The sequence below is a fragment of the Bos javanicus genome, chromosome 1 (assembly GCF_032452875.1).
Source record: "Bos javanicus breed banteng chromosome 1, ARS-OSU_banteng_1.0, whole genome shotgun sequence".
Taxonomy (NCBI): Eukaryota; Metazoa; Chordata; class Mammalia; order Artiodactyla; family Bovidae; genus Bos; species Bos javanicus.
Genome location: NC_083868.1, coordinates 59,898,808 through 59,916,915, shown reverse-complemented (window position 1 = coordinate 59,916,915; position 18,108 = coordinate 59,898,808). Strand labels below are relative to the sequence as shown.

Here is an 18,108-nt window from a genome sequence, read left to right as displayed (position 1 = left end):
GTTGACTCTGGGAAATTTACAAGGGTGTGTAACTGTCACAAAAGTGGTATCAGTTTTGTCAGCAACTTACGAACAATTTCCAAAATGACTATTTCTGGGCACAACACTGTGAATGCTTCTTGTATGGTAGTGAAAAGATGGACTTGTGCTAAATATAAAACCACACAAGATAACCTGTAAGCTCATGAAGAATTGAAACCTGGAAATGTAGTATGGTTTGTAGGAGTACAGACTCTGCAGAAAGATTGAATGGGTGAGAATCCTAGTTTGGCCACTCAGTAGAGATGATCTTTGTCAAATGTCTTAATCTCTTTGTGTTTCAGATTACACATCAATAAAACAGGGATATATCTGATATGAGGTAGCTACCTCCTAGAGGTTTTTTTTTTTTTTTACATTAAGTAAATATGCATAAAAGTACTTACAACAAAGCCTGAGTATAGGAAATGCTTATGTGTTTGCACTAAGATACTAAATTAGAGATATCAAGGGAACATTTCATGCAAACATGGGCACAATAAAGGACAGAAATGGTATGGACTTAACAGAAGCAGAAGATATTAAGAGGTGGCAAGAATACACAAAGAACTATACAAAAAAGATCTTCATGACCCAGATAACCATGATGGTATGATCACACCTAGAACCAGACATCCTGTAATGTGAAGTCAAGTGGGCCTTAGGAAGCTCACTAGGAACAAAGCTAGTGGAGGTGATGGAATTCCAGTTGAGCTATTTCAAATCCTAAAAGATGATGCTGTGAAAGGGCTACACTCAATATGCCAGCAAATTTGGAAAACTCAGCAGTGGCCACAGGACTGGAAAAGGTCAGTTTTCATTCCAAACCCAAAGAAAGGCAATGCCAAAGAATGCTCTGTTTACCGCACAATTGCACTCATCTCACACATTAGTAAAGTAATGCTCAAAATTCTCCAAGCCGGGCTTTAACAGTACGTAAACCATGAACTTCCAGATGTTCAAGCTGGATTTAGAAAAGGCAAAGGAACCAGAGATCAAATTGCCAACATATGCTGGATCATCAAAAAAGCAAGAGTTCCAGAAAAACATCTATTTCTGCTTTATTGACTATGCCAAAGCCTTTGACTGTGTGGATCACAACAACCTGGAAAATTCTGAAAGAAATGGGAATACCAGACCACCTGACCTGCCTCCTGAGAAATCTGTATGCAGGTCAGGAAGCAACAGTTAGAACTGGACATGGAACAACAGACTCGTTCCAAATCAGGAAAGCAGTATGTCAAGGCTGTATATTGTCACCCTGCTTATTTAACTTACATGTAGAGTACATCATGAAATGCTGGGCTGGATGAAACACAAGCTGGAATCAAGACTGCGGGGAGAAATATCAATAACCTCAGATATGCAGATGACACCACCCTTATGGCAGAAAGTGAAGAAGAACTAAAGAGCCTCTTGATGAAAGTGAAAGAAGAGTGAAAAATTTGGATTAAAGCTCAACTTTCAGAAAACTAAGATCATGGTATCCAGTCCCATCACTTCATGGCAAATAGATGGGGAAACAGTGGAAACAGTGACAAACTTTATTTTCTTGGGCTCCAAAATCACTGCAGATGGTGACTGCGGTCATGAAATTAAAAGACACTTGCTCCTTTAAAAAAAAGCTATTACCATCCTAGACAGCATATTAAAACGCAGAGACATTACTTTGCCAACAAAGGTACATCTAGCCAAAGTTATACTTTTTCCAGTAGTCATATATGGATATGACAGTTGCACTATAAAGAAAGCTGAGTGCCAAAGAATTGATGCTTTTAAACAGTGGTGTTGCAGAAGACAGTTGAGAGTCCCTTGGACTGCAAGGAGATCCAACCAGTCCATCCTAAAGGAAATCAATCCTTAATATTCATTGGAATGACTGATGCTGAAGCTGAAACTCTAATACTTTGGCCACTTGGCATTAAGGACTGACTCATTTGACAAGACCCTGATGCTGGGAAAGATTGAAGGCAGGAGGACAAGGGGACAACAGAGAATGAGATGGTTGGATGGCATCACTGACTCGATGGACATGAATTTGAGTAAGCTCCAGTAGTTGGTGATGGACACGGAAGCCTGGTGTGCTGCAGTCCATGGGGTGGCAAAGAGTCGGACATGACTGAGCAACTGAATTGCATTTTGCTATTATCTGATAATCTTTAGAAGAATAAAAATTAAGTAAGTTTCTCTTTGACCCCGCCTTCTCTAAGAATTACTAAAGTATAAGAAATTTGTTGCCATTTCAAGAATGTGGAATGATTTGAAAACAGCACTATTTTGTTTTAAAACTCAAAGCAATTGTCCTAAACTGAGACATTATTTAACCTTAGATTAAATTAAGCAGAATTGTTCTTATATTCCTCTCTTTAAAAAAAAAAAAAGAGATAGCTCATAAGTTAATAGTTCACCATTAGGGGTGTTTTCAAAAAGCAAGTCTAAAGATCCTTGTGTCTTGAGGTCACTTTGTAGTCAGTGCAATCTCCTATGTCTTAATTATTTAGAATTCTGTAAAATTTGAAGACAAGTGGTCTTTATGTGGGTTTGTGGACTCCTAGAAATTTTATTCAAAATTCTGTGAACATATACACTTTTCGAGAGAAAGAGATTCTTAATTTTACCATCATCTCAGAGGGACTTATGATCCCCCCAAAAGTAACAACCATCCTCTGAAGTAATATAAATTTTTGTCTTCAGTGAAGATAAAAGTGTGATACCCTATTTACAGAGGCAGCAAAACCTTATAGTATATTTTAGATTTTTAGTTTAAAAGGATGAAAATGAAAATTTTATTCTCTCTGGTGAACTTTTAGCTAGTCAGAAAATTTAATGAACCAGAATTCCAGGTAATCAATGTTTACTTGTGTCAGGCAGCAATCATTCTTCAGTATATCAGCTGAGTATGTATTTTGTCCTGAGAAAATGGTGATTTTTGTCTATTGTTCATTCTTTTTTCTTATCCTAGTTTCAGAATTATTCACACTTGCAGTAGTTTCATAATTATATATTTCTTATATTTAGGAGTAAAGCATTATATGAATGCTTGCTTCAAAGCATTATTATATCAATCTCATTAATATAATTTAGTACAGAATATTTTTACTCATTCTGTCCAAACATATTGTGGAATAAAGCATCTGAAACAGGACAATGGGAAGTGGGAAGAAAGGGAATTTTACTAGACTCTGAAATGTTCAAAATGTGTTGTATTTCTTATGTACTTATGCAAATATTTAAATTCACATTTACCTTGGTGTTTTTAATTGCTTTTATTAAAATGGCTTGATAGAATATTTTAAAATAATTGTTTTATGAATCCTTGGAAAAGGTACACATTCCAAGCTCAAAAACTTTAAAGTTTTTAATTGAAGGAGATTAAGTAAATAATTCAGAAATGCATTCTGTTTACCTGTTAATAATTAAGCAGGTTAGACTATGTACTTTTTATAGTCATGGAGTTTTAATTTATTTATTTGTTGGTGTGTTGGTTTTTAAGAATTTATTTAAGGCATTCTGCTATTGGGAAATAAAAATAAATAGAGTGAAGCTATCTATAATAAAGGAAATGGCTTGGGTTACTTTTAAAGAGACAAGTGAGGGGAAAAAGGAATTGATTGGATTTTAGGGTTAAAAGCAATATTTAGTACATAATCTTTCTGAACTTCTCCCCTCTATTTGGAAGGGAAACTGAAATACTTAACAGAAAGAATAATTGGGTTAAGTGAATGACCTTTTGTTCTTGCCCTAGAGCTCAAGCTCATTGGAATTTGATTTTAGATGGCTTTAGTGTAGGATTTAGCCAGGTCATTTTTATGGATTCTTGGAGAAGTCTACTGTAGGACTTATCAGATTTTTCTGGTGTTTTAAAAACTCTGATAATACCCAAAGCCAGATTGAATACCTCTACCTTCAGAAGCACCATTATGGATTAACTGGAACTAAATTAGTGTTTTCTAGTCTTAGAATATATCTTATCCTCTTGACCATGTATGTATAGGTTCTTTCTTTCTGATGTTATTTAAGTATTGTAAATTGGTTTTCATTTGGGGTCTTTGATCAGATACAATCAAAATTTGTACTTCGTTTTTTATTTAATGATGAATACTTGTTTTCTGTAATTACTCATAGTGAATAATCTTTAACAGTTTCTATTCATTTTGTCCCAACATGTTATTTACTTAGTTTGAATTTTTACTTATTCAAAATTATACTACTCCTACCTCCAAAACAGCTTCATTTGTTCTCAAGGCAAATTTTGTTTGTCCCTCTGTTGTGTTCCTATTGCTAAAATTAATACATGTTTTATCTGTTTTCCTTTATAATAATATGCTTACTATATCAATATAATGTCAAAATTCTTAAATTTTCTACATTTCAGGCTGTGCCTTTCTTTGAAAATTTGATCAAAGATGTGAACATTTAAAATGTGGCTTCTAGGAATCTAATAGGTACAATTATGAGTGATTTTTTAAAAGAAATATTATTTTTATTTCCTTTTACTTTCCTTTCTTGCTTTATTGTTCTCTTTTTTCCCTTCCATCACTCCATCTACTTTATTTACTTCTTTAAAAAAAAAATGTACAGTTAATGGAGGTGGCTTTCACCAAAAATAGGACAGATAGACATTTCCATGTGGCTTTCTTAACATTCAGCAAATTTAATGATATATTACCTAATTTTTTTCTGCACTGTAGACTGTTTTTTTTTTGTTTTTTTTTTTTTTACTGCTTTTGTTTTTATGAAAAGTAATTTTTATGTCTTGTAGACTGTTTGGTAGAGTTTTCCCTGGTGACCCAGCAGTAAGGAATCTGCCTGCAATGCAAGAGACATGGGCTTGATCCCTGGGTGGGGAAAATCCCTAGGAGAAGGAAATGGCAACCCACTCCAGTATTCTTGCCTGGGAAATCCCATGGACTGAGGAGCCTTGCAGGCTACAGTCCATGGGGTTGCAAAAGAGTCAGACACAACTTAGTGACTAAACAGCAACAACAACAACATTTGGTAGGAAATTGTAAAAAGAAGAATATCTATTATATCTTAATATCTGAGATAAGCACTTATTATATCTTAATATCTGAGATAAGTCCTGAGAATAATTTAGTATATAGGTGCTTTGGTGTTTTTGTTTAGTTGTTGAATCAAGTCCAACTCTTTGCCATTTACCGCATAGACTGCAGCCCACTAGGCCTCTCTGTCCACGGGATTTCCAGGCAAAGATAATAGAGTGGTTTGCCATTTCCTTCTCCAAGGGGTCTTCTTGGCCCAGGGATGAACCACATCTCCTGCTGGGAAGCCCACGTAAAAGTGTTTGCATGCTTTTTATAACACACATGCTTTTTCTAATACATATGCACTCACACATACATACAGATCAACATTTATATATGCATATGACCAAAAATTTGCATAGCCTATATATATTATATATAGACAAATTGTTAAAAATTGCTATTTTAATATCATGACCATTTTACAATCTGCATTTTACGCTTAATGGTATACTGTAAATTTTTACTTGCCATATTTAATGGAAGATTATTATTATATCACATATAATTTATTTAACCAGTTCACTATTATGGGATATTTAGGTTATTTTAATTTGCATTTCTTTCATTGCAATTACAGTTCAATATTATTTCATATATACCTTATGCTCTTCTGTTGTTAATTGCCTATTCATTTTAAAAAATGAGATATTTGTTTTCTTTCCTCCTAAAGACTATTTACCCTATGAATATCATATACATTAATCGGAGAAGGCAATGGCACCCCACTCCAGTACTCTTGCCTAGAAAATCCATGGACAGAGGAGCCTGGTAGGCTGCAGTCCATGGGGTCGCTAAGAGTCAGACACGACTGAGCAACTTCACTTTCACTTTTCTCTTTCATGCATTGGAGAAGGAAATGGCAACCCACTCCAGTGTTCTTGCCTGGAGAATCCCAGGGACGGCAGAGCCTGGTGGGCTGCGGTCTATGGGGTCACACAGAGTCGGACACGACTGAAGCGACTTAGCATTAGCAAAAATATTTATCTTTATTTGTTGTGGGCAGCTTAATTATGTTCAAGATATTTTTGGATTTATAAAAAAATTTTGTTTCAATTAATCAATTTAAGAAATCTTTGTGTTTATGTTATATACTATTATCTGTGTGTTTCAAAAGGTCTTCTTACCTTGGAGTTTAGAAAATTATATACATACATTTTATTAAAGCTCTTCAATTATTTTACTTATTATCCTAATATATATTTATAATTTTTATTTTGGTACATGGCAAAAGGTAGGGAACAAAATTTGTTTGTCTTTAATTACTCAACCATCTCAGCACTGTGGAAATGCAACTTGTAATATTTACCCCGTACTAAGTCCCTATGATCTGTTCTACACGTCTGTGTCTAACAATGACAGTTATCACTGCTGCTGCTAAGTCGCTTCAGTGGTGTCTGACTCTGTGCGACCCCATAGAGGGCAGCCCACCAGGCTCCCCCGTCCCTGGGATTCTCCAGGCAAGAACACTGGAGTGGGTTGCCATTTCCTTCTCCAGACGGTTATCACACTGTCGCTTATATTTCAGTCTTTGGTAAAAGTTAACCATGTTCTCTACTACTTTGTTGCAGAAGGGTTCTTGCACTAGAAATGTGTATTAACTTGATGGAGGCAGACAGAGCTTGTGAATGGTCAAGATAGTGACCTAGTATCAATGCCTTCATTTTTTTCTGATTATTTCTTACTTTGTTTTTAATCTATGACTTATTGGCTATATCCATTTTATATATTTCCCTTTATTAAGTGACATTAATTTAACAGAATCGGATTGATTTATGCCTATGAAATATGGTAACTTTCTTGTATTCATATGGTCTTTTTTCTAATTAGTGAACTGATACTTGTGTCTTCCTATTTTCAGTTCTATAAATGTTTATTGAGAATTCTTGCTGGGCACTATTTAAGGAGCTGTAGGGAATGAAGAATGGATGTCTTTGACAAACTTATAATCTTATCGGGCAGTTCACCATTTATAAAAATAATAGCAACATAATAAAATAATAGTTATTGAGAGTACTGTTTGCAAGCCATTATACTAAGAAAGGTAATGTGTATCTCCTTTAATCCTTGTAATAGCCCACATAACCTCCAGATATTTTTAGACATTTTCCCTTACTTTACTCAGCAATTTTATTATTGTTGCCTTCTCTGAGCAGCTTTTCTGTCCAAAACTATCTAAAATATCAGTCCATGTAACTGTCAATGCTATTACCTTGCTTTGTCTGTCCTTGTAGTGTGAATTATAGAACATTATTAGTTTAGCAATTTATTTGCTAATCATTTGATTCCCCTGCTAGAATGAATATTGAGTAGAAGACTATGAAAAATGAGTTGCAGTAGTTGATAGTTGTAAAAGCTTAAAGTTTAACTTAATATATAACATTTAACTTCTTTAAGCTTAAATTGTTTCATCTGTAAATAGATGTAGACTTAGTGCCTCATTCATAGGTTGGTCAGGCTGTTGATCTTTCCTTCAGTAAATATTCATTGATCTCATACTATGTGCCAGACACTATTCATGTACATGGGGATACAGTAAAAGAGACAGGGCCTGACCTCATGGAACTTCCATTCCAGTAGGGAAGACAGACAAAAAATAAATAAAAATCACTTTTATAACATAATATATAATGGCTAAATTAATTTTCTCTGAAATATCCTTCCCTACTTCATCCCCATAACCTCAGTATTTTTTTCTTTTCCATTCCAAGTTATCCTCTGCTTATCCATGCTTAATGGGTATTATCTCACTCCTCCTAGCAGATTCAAATTTTTAGGGCCTCTTCTAAAGATCAATGTTACAGAATAAGTGTGGTATTACTCAGGTAACCTACTATGGCAGAACTATAACCTTCCTTTTCTGGATCCTTTTTTTATGTATTAGTACATCATAAGCTCAGGATTGCTGGTATGGATTGCTGTTTGGTTCTTTGTTTCCCTTTTGTTTCTGCATCTTAAAGATCTAGTCAGTTGAAAACCTTAGACTGTCTTCATTTTAATAAAAATTTTACTGTAGATGTACTGGTTTACAGGATTTGCTTATGTTTATGTATGTTTTTCCATTAGTAAGACTGCTTTTGAGACTTTGAATGGCTGAGTGTCTGTGAAGATTATTAGCAAATATGACATCAAGGTTCTCAGTGTATTTCATAACAAATTTAGAGAGATCACTTTTCAAGGACATACAATATCAAACTCAGTATTTAATAGGGGAGTTGTTTCTAATTAAATCTTTTTCTATTTTAACTCACCAAATTGGGGTTAAAATCACCTCAGCATCCTGCTGCTTTACTGCTCCCAGTCCTAGTTTGGATTCTATACTATCAAATGCATTTGGTTGGAAAATAACTGATATATTTGGCTAACCTCCCTGCCTCTGTGTGTGTGTGTGCATGCATGCTCAGTTGTGCCCAAAATTTGCAACCCCATGGACTGTAGCCCACCAGGCTCCTCTGTCCATGGAATTTCCCAGGCAAGAATACTGGAGCGGGTTGCCATTTCCTATTCCAGGGGATTTTCCCGAACCAGGGATCGAACCTGCGTCTCTTGTGTCTCCTGCATTGGCAGGTGGATGGATTCTTTACCAATGTGCCACTTGCAAAGCTCATATCTGTGTAGGACCTTCCTAGAACCTTGCTTGCTGAGACTGAGAACATAAAGCCACATTCTAATATCAATGCATTAGGTACTGAAGACCAGTTCAAGTTCTACTGAATGTATTACCTTCTACTCCCTATTTCTTTCCACCCATTTACTTTTTATTCTCTTTAGATTATGCATTTTACGAAAATCTTTCCAACTGCTATCATATTTTTTGGATAGGGCCTGTATCTTATCTTGTATACTTCCTAACTTAACCAGTGCTTACCAGTGTATTATATGTAGTAGATTTTTGCTAGATCTCTGGTAACTAAGAATAAACAAATAAATGGGATACAGACTATTTGATATTAGTGTTTTAATTTTAAAATATAAATGTAAAAACATTTGTATCAATTGATAAAGCTTCTAATAATGCTATAGTAAATATTCTGTTCTCCCTCTAAACCCTGTACAGTGGTTTCCATTGTAAACTCATGCTATATTTTACCAAGTACTTGTTCTGCACATAGACAAATTAACGTTAGCCTTTATCTTTTTAAAATTATAGATATTAGTTGACATATACAAATTCAACTACCTATGTCTCATGACTAATCATAAAGATATTATGGAAATGTAATTCCTAATTTTAAATGTTTCTCTTTTACAGTCACACAAAAAGAAGTGTTAAGAATTTCCCTTTGATGCTCTGAAGGCTAAAGGTAATGTCCAGTATTTTGTTCAATAGGTTTTCATCTTACTGAAAAGTTTCGTGATATTAATGACCTTCAGCTTACTCCCTCAGGTCTTTTCTTTATTTCTCTTTAACACATTAAATAAACATTTCCATGTATACCTAAAAATAATCTAACATTATGAGTCAAAAAAGGAAAAAGCTTTTGTTGTCTCAGAATATGTCAGCCTAATTTGGTGTTGCTGTATCCCTTCAGCCTTCTATTTGGGAATATACTATGGTCCCTCCCCTGATTTTTGAAGCAGTTTGGAACTCTTCTGATCTTATGCCCTGCCCTTTTCCTAAATAGACATGTTGGCTCAAAGTAAAAAAGTCAGTACCTATCGCTCTTTAGGAAGAGCTTTACAACTAACTATAAGAAATAAAAATACATTTTTGAGGGGACAACAAAACCATGTAGACAAGATTTAGTGGCTACTCATGGTCAGAAATCCAGAAATTCAGGCAAGAATTTTACAATAGATGTGTTGCTGCATTGTGTATAAAGAGCTCGTACGGTTTGAAGAAAGTTTCTGATACAAGAGGGGGCTGTAATTACTTTGCTTCTTACATGCATGGTTAGATCTTCCAGCAAGAATAACATGGTAGGGTAATTTATTACAGAGGAGTAAATCACAGATTACATTGGAGGGGGTAGGGGTGGTGTGATCCAACCATCAGTTTTGTGAACACATACACTTAAGCATGTGTGATAGCTTGTTTTTAATTTCTTTACACCAGTGCACACCTCAAACATTCCATTTAGCAGTGGGATATGCAAATTGTTCCAAATGCAGCAGCAGTACTTTCACCTGAATGTCAAAACTGTCAGGGAGCTTTAAATCAAATCTTTATAACATTAAAAAAAAAAAAAAAACAGCCAGCCCCAAGATTGAGGCACCAAACTCACTTCATAAACTTGATTCCCATACTTTCCAAAAGCTCCTGTATGTTAACAGGGTAATGTCAAAGTTCTCACTCACCTGCTTTCTAATTTTAACCTTTTAAGGATTTTATTTTATTTGGCTTAATTACGATATTTTCTACAAATTAATGATAAATGCCTTGATTAATAAAACCAAATGTCAGAGAAAATGACAACTTGATGAAAAATTAATACTCGGCAATATTTTAAGGTACAGAAGTACTAAAGATGTACTCTTAAACTTCATACTTCATCAGCTCCTTCTGGATGTGGGTAGCCAGAATTTTCCTTGCACTTAAGTTTTCACAGCCACATGTGAAGATGCATTTTAGCATAATTTTAAGCTGTTGTTTTGACTACTAGCTGTTATAGATATACATATATTCTTATTTTTTCTTTCTTTTGCCTCATAGTATTATTTATTTTTACTTAAAAAAATCAAAGTAAATTATATTTTGAGTTGGTTATATTGATAAAGCTATCATAATAAGCATCCAAATAGTAGTGTGTGTGTGTGTGTGTGTGTGTGTATGTATCTCATGGAGCAAAATGTAGTGACTAGTGATTGGTTATCTGCTAGACTATTAATTTATTTGGTTATGAATATTCATTTGTCATACTTTAACATTATTAAGTAAAAATAATCTATATATAGAGCACAGCCTTTCACATGAAAATATATTTTTTTATGGACATTTGCTTTTTTAAAATACATTTTCCCTTATCTTTCATTAAAATACCTGAATACCAAAAAAGAGTTGTAATTTGCCAATAAACATTTGGTAAACGGTTAGATAAAACTGAAGAATAAGTAATATGGCTACTTTATATTTTCTCCTTTTACTGGAGATCATGGTATTGAAAGTTAAAAATATCTGATTTGTTTTTCCATCTTCACAAATATCTGGATGATTTTTGAATGTGAATACTTAAATAGACAAATATTATGCAGAAATGGTACTGTGGAGGATTATAGTTATGTTGGTTTTATTTTCATATTTCAAAGATAAAGCTACCAACCAAATCAGAGAAGGCACAATGACCTCTTCCGTGCTATGCTTTTGTTTGGTTTGGTTATTCAGAGATAAAAAGACCCACACAATATACTGTCGGTGAAATGGACTCACTTTGACCATCTGTTCATGTAATGACATGATGGTCATACTTATCAACAGAAATTTTTGCCAAATAATGCTAAAAATTCCTTTTTTTCTGTAATATACTGGAAATTTCTGGGTAGGTGTTTTAGGCATGTTGCTAAGTGAGTAAGATAAATCAGAGAGCAGGGTTGGTCTACATCCTATAAATACAATATATTGCCAATCCCAAGGAAAAATCTTCTTCAATGAAGATTTCTAGTACTATTTAAAATTGGAGATGAATCGTGCTGTATCTTCCCTTAGCTGGCGCTAGCTTTTATTGTTGTTGTGTCTTGCCTGGTTCCAGACATCCAGTCTGTACTGGCAAAGCTGCTTGATGAGGAGAGGCCACCAACATCGCCGCCCTGACTGCTTACATACCTGCCATGAATAATAGATCTGTCAGCTAGTTAATCACTGCATTGTAACTGTCTCTGTTTCTCCTTAGCTGATCACTGCCCAGAGAAGTTTAAGCTCCATTGTAACATGAAGCTTCTATTATGTTTCTATACCTGCATTTATTTGTATGCAAAAGCATTCATTCTTCTCTTTTCATACACCAGTAAATAAGACATGCCCCACTTCTCTGACAGTTCTTAAATTACATAGTAAACAATGTACTTTCCCCCCCTTGTTTATTCTATTCTTCAGCCTCTCATAAATTTACTTCTGCATATAAGCCAATTAAATTTTATTCATTAGTTATAAGATTTGGAAATATTTACACCTGCCTCACAATCCAGTTTTCTAAGTTTTTAGTTGAGATTATAGTTATTTGGTGTAAGTACTATAAGAGAAAATCATCCTTTCCCCAGATGAACAAAGGAGATACACTGAAACCTGAAATAGCCTCTTAAAAACTGTTGCTTGGTGTTAAGTTGCTTGATCTTAGAAATGAGGACAACCAATTCAACCTTACACAGTTAGAATCTGTAGATTTAGGGAGTTGAATTATGGTATTTTAAGCCTGATGCTGATGTTATTTAACAAATCTAAACCTTACAGGAAAATAAACAGCGTTAGACTATCTCTTATCCAGTGGAAAAACAAACAAATTAAACCATATATTCTCTGTAAATGACTTTTTAGAAATTGCATTCTCTCCTCTAAACCTACAGTAGTTTATACTGCAAGGTCAGGCAAATGAGACCTTACTGGTTTGAAAGTATTAAGGTAGTTTCCAAAGTTGCGTAATGCGTAAGTGCCAGTAGAATGATCTATTAAATAGGATTAAATCCTATCTATTAAATAGGATTCATTTACCATATGTGTTTCTTTCGGAAGATTGTATTTATATTAATTGAATAAACTACGCTCATGGAATACACTGATAAATAGAGTAATCAGAGGATACCAAGAAAAACCATGACTGTTGTCCACGAAGGATAGGGGATTTTCTTGATGAAATGCTGCATTCATTTTTCGTCCCTACCTACTATTTCTTTAAATATCCAGGTCTCCTTTGTATCCTTTAGTGATGACAAGATGTTTTTTATTCCTCTAATGAAGTGGGAAGCAGATTAACATACTTTCTTCTTGGGAATTAGATTACTTATTGTAGTACTGCTCAACATATCTTTGTAATACTCCCCGACCCCTACCCACAACTAATTAGTGACTTTCAGAATTAGGGAAAATCTTAGTTGTGTGGTGGCTCGATATTTACCAGCAATCAAGGAAGTGTTACTAATACACTTGTCAGTGTTAAAAAAGAATTAAGTAAAGGGCCAGATGGTTGAGCCCAGGACTTATCCAGAGCCCAGTATGTGTGGGCTGGTCCAACGGAATGAGAAACATTAGAAGGCTAAGTGGAATCAGAGTTTGGCTTTCACTTATGAGAAAAAAGAACATTTTTCAAATGTGTTTTCTTATGATATAATAATTTACATGTTTGGATCTCCTTTATCCCAGTGACATTTGAGTGCATATATTTCCTTGTACATCAGGAGCCAATAATGTTTATAAAAGTCTTTCTTCTGAGATGTGTAATAGGACATAGTAGTAGCATTGAAGTAAAGCAGTTACCATGCAGCAAACATTTTTTTCTGGTTCAGAGAAGAGTTCTTTGTTCTCAAAGTTATGTTTCTGCTATTATAACTTACTTATTACACTTTATTATAATTGAATATTTGTCTCTTTCATAGATTCTATGATTCATGATACGAAAAACTGTGGTTATGTAATGTTTCTATAGTGCATGGCCAGATGAGGAACTAGTAAATATCCCTTAATGTTTTATTGTAATAAAAGCATTATAATAAGTGGTTATAATAAGAATTAGTTTAAACTGAAGAAATTAAAACAGCAAATTCCTTTCTTTTCCTGTAATTGTCTTTACATGCATACATAAACATCTTATTTCCCACTCTACGTTCGATCCTTTTCATTTATCTTTAATATGTACTTTTGGAATCTGTTTTAAATCTTTTTGGTTTCTAGAATAGATGCATGGGTCAGCAAATTGCTGGGTAGGTAAACTGAGTAAATAGAGAGTACATTATTTTTTGGATTTTTCTTCCCACCATAACATACATAATTCTAGAAGAGACTGACTAACTATAAGCCTCCTGCCTTTCTTCTCTTTCTTCTTTCCACCCTCTAGCAAATATTTATTGAACGTTTGCTCTGTGCCAAGAACTTCCTAGGGGTTAGATATAGCTGTAGAAAAAAATAAGACATAGTTTTTCCCCTTTGGGGGACTCATAAGAAAGGGTGAATGAGTGAAAGTTGCTCAGTTGTGTCTGACTGTTTGCGACCTCATGGACTATATGGTCCATGGAATTCTCCAGGCCAGAACACTAGAGTGGGTAGCCTTTCTCTTCTCTGGGGGATCTTCCCAACCCAGGGATTAAACCCAGGTCTCCTGCATTGCAGGCAGATTCTTTACCAGCTGAGCCACAGGGGAAGCCCTGATAAGAAAGAAGGACTAATAAGAAAATAAAATACACACATAAGTAAACATTATAACATAGATATATAACTGACTTATTATATATATAAAAAGATATAAAAATGACTTATTTTTATGGACTTCTGAATTCTGACATGGGTTAAGAAATTTGGTCTTCAATGGCCTGCCTTCTTAATAGAGGAATTCTTCTAGATTTAAAAAATATAGGCAGGCAAAATTATTTCAGATTATGTCTTGAAGGGTGGTTGGCCTTGGGATGAAGATAGGTGCAATAATACTTACTTTCAAGGTGAGTCATAAAGAAAGCAATTTTATAAATCTGGCTTACTATATATAATATAGGTTACCTCCATAAGTATTTTCAATCTCAGATCGAAAAACAGTGGGAATTTCTAGTATTTTTTAAATTATAAAAATTATTTCTTTAAAGATTATTTATTAATGCTCCATAGTTTGAGTTTATCTGTAAATTGGGTAGTAGTAGTAGTGGTGATGAAAGACTAACTGATAGAAGTGTATATTTTTTCCTTCCTTTCTTTGGACATGTATGTGGAATATTTTTGTCTGCAGATCAGATTGTTCATTATGCTCCCTTTGGATGTGTATACTACTTGGCCTTCCAGCCTTGCATGCTCATTCAAAAGCATTCCAAGTCATTATGCTGGACTTCAGCCTTGTTCGGTAAAAAGGCCATTTCCTCGGTCAACTGTCCACTTGGACATACATTGTTTTTACTCTCAAAAAGACTTTACATGCATTCAGAGTATATTAGTTGGATTTGTCAAATTACTCACAGATAATCAGTTTTTTAAAGTTATAATTTAAGCTATGACCTCTCAAACTGTGAATTATAAGGTTTGACCCTTTGGTTCACTATTTGACACAGCAGCCATTAATTACAGTTTTTAAAGAACATTTTATTTCAGTTAGAATTTGTGTTATGAAAACAGTTTAAGTATTTTCCTTTTAACTTTCTGGGAAAAATGTTGACATGTAAAAACAGTAATATAAAAATAAAATATATACATTCAAATATAACAAGTAGCTGTCCTGCATTATACATGCTATATTCAAGTATATTTATATATATGTACATATGAAGTCTATTATACATAACTATAGTTATTTTTATATAATAACCTATGAGTTAACACTAAGACCATACTTATTTTATTTAACTGGTGTCAGAATGAGACTGACTTTTTAATATTTAGCAGGGTGAGAGGAACTTTATTACTAATTTATTCTAGGTTTTTCCCTTTTTTGTGTTGAGCAGGGATACAGAAGTAGGTGCCTATGTATTATGCCCAGTGTCTGTTAGCAATTGATAATCAAGATGGTTCTAAGTAATATGGTGAGGGAGAATATAAACTAGTCAGTGGTTTTCAAATGTGCATAGCTCAGGGTACTGAGATGGAGAGTACATACAGAAAGGTCAGTTTAAGTAAATGCAAGAAGACATCCAAATATGTGTACACGTTGCTGGTATCCTCATATTTGAAATGGAGGAATGTAGTGTCTTATGGTATAAAAAGAAGATATGTATATATCTGAAAATAGTTGAGCATATGGTTTTCTGTTCCTCTTTAATAAAAATCTAATAATATTGGATAATTTCTTCACTTCCAAAGTAGTTATCTTCTCATTTTGTACTAAACCAGGTTTTTTGCTGCTAAGTTCACAAAATTAAATCTAAAATATCATGGAGAGATGATTATTTAAAAACATCTGAATATTTTTCTTAAAGGTACATAACCATCCCTTTGTATTTAAAGTATATTAAAAAATGGTTAATTTGGTTTTGGTCAGATTCTTCTCTAGTTAAGTTTAGCATGATATTTTTCATAAGACAAGTTAATTTATATGATGACATTGAAAATAAAGACCTTTTAAGGAATGTGACCCTTATAGGATCTATAGTATTGTTCCTAAAATTTTTCCTAGGAACTACATTTCCCTGTATGTTCTTTGTACTTTAAGATTTAAAAGTAAAAAATATTTACTTTATAGAAACTCCAAAAGAGGAAATTGATATTCCAAAAATAGGCAAATACTTATCATAAACTATGTGTTTGCTGCTGATGCTGCTGCTAAGTCACTTCAGTTGTGTCCGACTCTGTGCAACCCCATAGACAGCAGCTCACCAGGCTCCGCTGTCCCCAGGATTCTCCAGGCAAGAACACTGGAGTGGGTTGCCATTACCTTCTCCAATGCATGAAAGTGAAAAGTGAAAGTGAAGTCACTCAGTCGTGTCCGACTCTTTGCGACCCCATGGACTGCAGCCCACCGGGCTCCTCCATCCGTGAGATTTTCCAGGCAAGAGTACTGGAGTAGGGTGCCATTGCCTTCTCCGAAACTATGTGTTTAGTTATTTCTAAATTACTTTTAAAACAGGATCTAAGCAGTAGAAAGTCTTTTTCTAATTAAGCATATAGTTTGGATTGCACTATTTTCCTTTAAACCTATTTAATTGTGGTTTTTAATTAAATGCGGTTGCCTCTATTTTTTTTTTAATTTTATTTTATTTTTAAACTTTATATAATTGTATTAGTTTTGCCAAATATCAAAATGATATTTTTTTTTCTAAAAGCAAAAATTAAGTCAGTTCAGTTCAGTTGCTCAATTGTGTCCGACTCTTTGTGACACCATGAATCGCAGCATGCCCAGGCCTCCCTGTCCATCACCAACTCCCAGAGTTCGCTCAGACTCACGTCCATCGTGTCAGTGATGCCATCCAGCCATCTTATCCTCTGTCATCCCCTTCTCCTCCTGCCCCCAATCCCTCCCAGCATCAGAGTCTTTTCCAATGAGTCGACTCTTCCCATCAGGCGGCCAAAGTACTGGAGTTTCAGCTTTAGCATCATTCCTTCCAAAGAAATCCCAGGGCTGATCTCCTTCAGAATGGACTGGCTGGATCTCCTTGCAGTCCAAGGGACTCTCAACAGTCTTCTCCAACACCACAGTTCAAAAGCATCAGTTCTTCGCAAAAGCATCAGTTATTCGGCGCTCAGCTTTCTTCACAGTCCAACTCTCACATTATATTAACTCAGGGTAGAATTTTTGAAAGAAAAAAAAAATTTCTGAAGCTAATTGTAAGCAAATTTTTATTTCACCAACTATGTATGTTTCCTTTCCCATGCAGTAAGGTTCTTGAGGGAAGGGAATATGCTTTCTTCATTCTTTCTGTTTAGCTCAGACCAGATACTTAATAAATGTTCATTGAATTGATCAACCTATCAATAGACTTAAAGAAACTAACTGTAGTAATAAATTCTACTCAAAATTTGTCCACAACACAAGCCTAGCAAAAAAAAAAGGATTCTTAAAAATATATATATATATGTCTACTAAATTTCCTTTGGGTCACTGCTACAGGATTCCCTCTAGGTCTGAGCGTTTGTTTTCATGCTTATTGTGACAGCTCAGTAAGGAAAGAAAAGTTTTGTCCTATATGCTACAATGAATTTAAATTCAATTTTAATACAAAACAGTTTTTAGGTGACAAAAAGAAAGACCAAACCAAACCAGTGACTTGTCAAAGAAGTTTTATATCTTAATACTTAATACTTTGATGACACTAAAGGATTACTTGTCTTAGAAGTGTTTAATACTCTAAATTTACATTATCCACTAGTGATGATAGTACTTAGTATGAAACAGCTTTTTCTTTGTATTGACTTACCCAGGATCTGAAACCTAGGCAATAATTAGTCTCTTAAATGGATCTGTTTGGAAAGCATTATAAAATAAGAACT

At 34.3% G+C, this 18,108-nt stretch overlaps 1 protein-coding gene across 22 annotated transcripts in view; it reads left to right on the top strand.

The window, feature by feature from the left end:
- ZBTB20 (zinc finger and BTB domain containing 20) overlaps window positions 1-18,108 on the top strand; it is an 865,788-nt gene that overhangs the window by 161,710 nt on the left and 685,970 nt on the right. For 16 of the 22 annotated variants that reach the window (XR_009738480.1, XR_009738483.1, XR_009738481.1 and 13 more), the window contains one exon: window positions 9,316-9,367. The exons of the other annotated variants lie outside the window; for them this stretch is intronic. The gene's annotated coding sequence lies outside the window, so the exon portion shown is untranslated. The remainder of the gene's footprint in view (window positions 1-9,315; window positions 9,368-18,108) is intronic. 22 annotated transcript variants of the gene reach the window in all.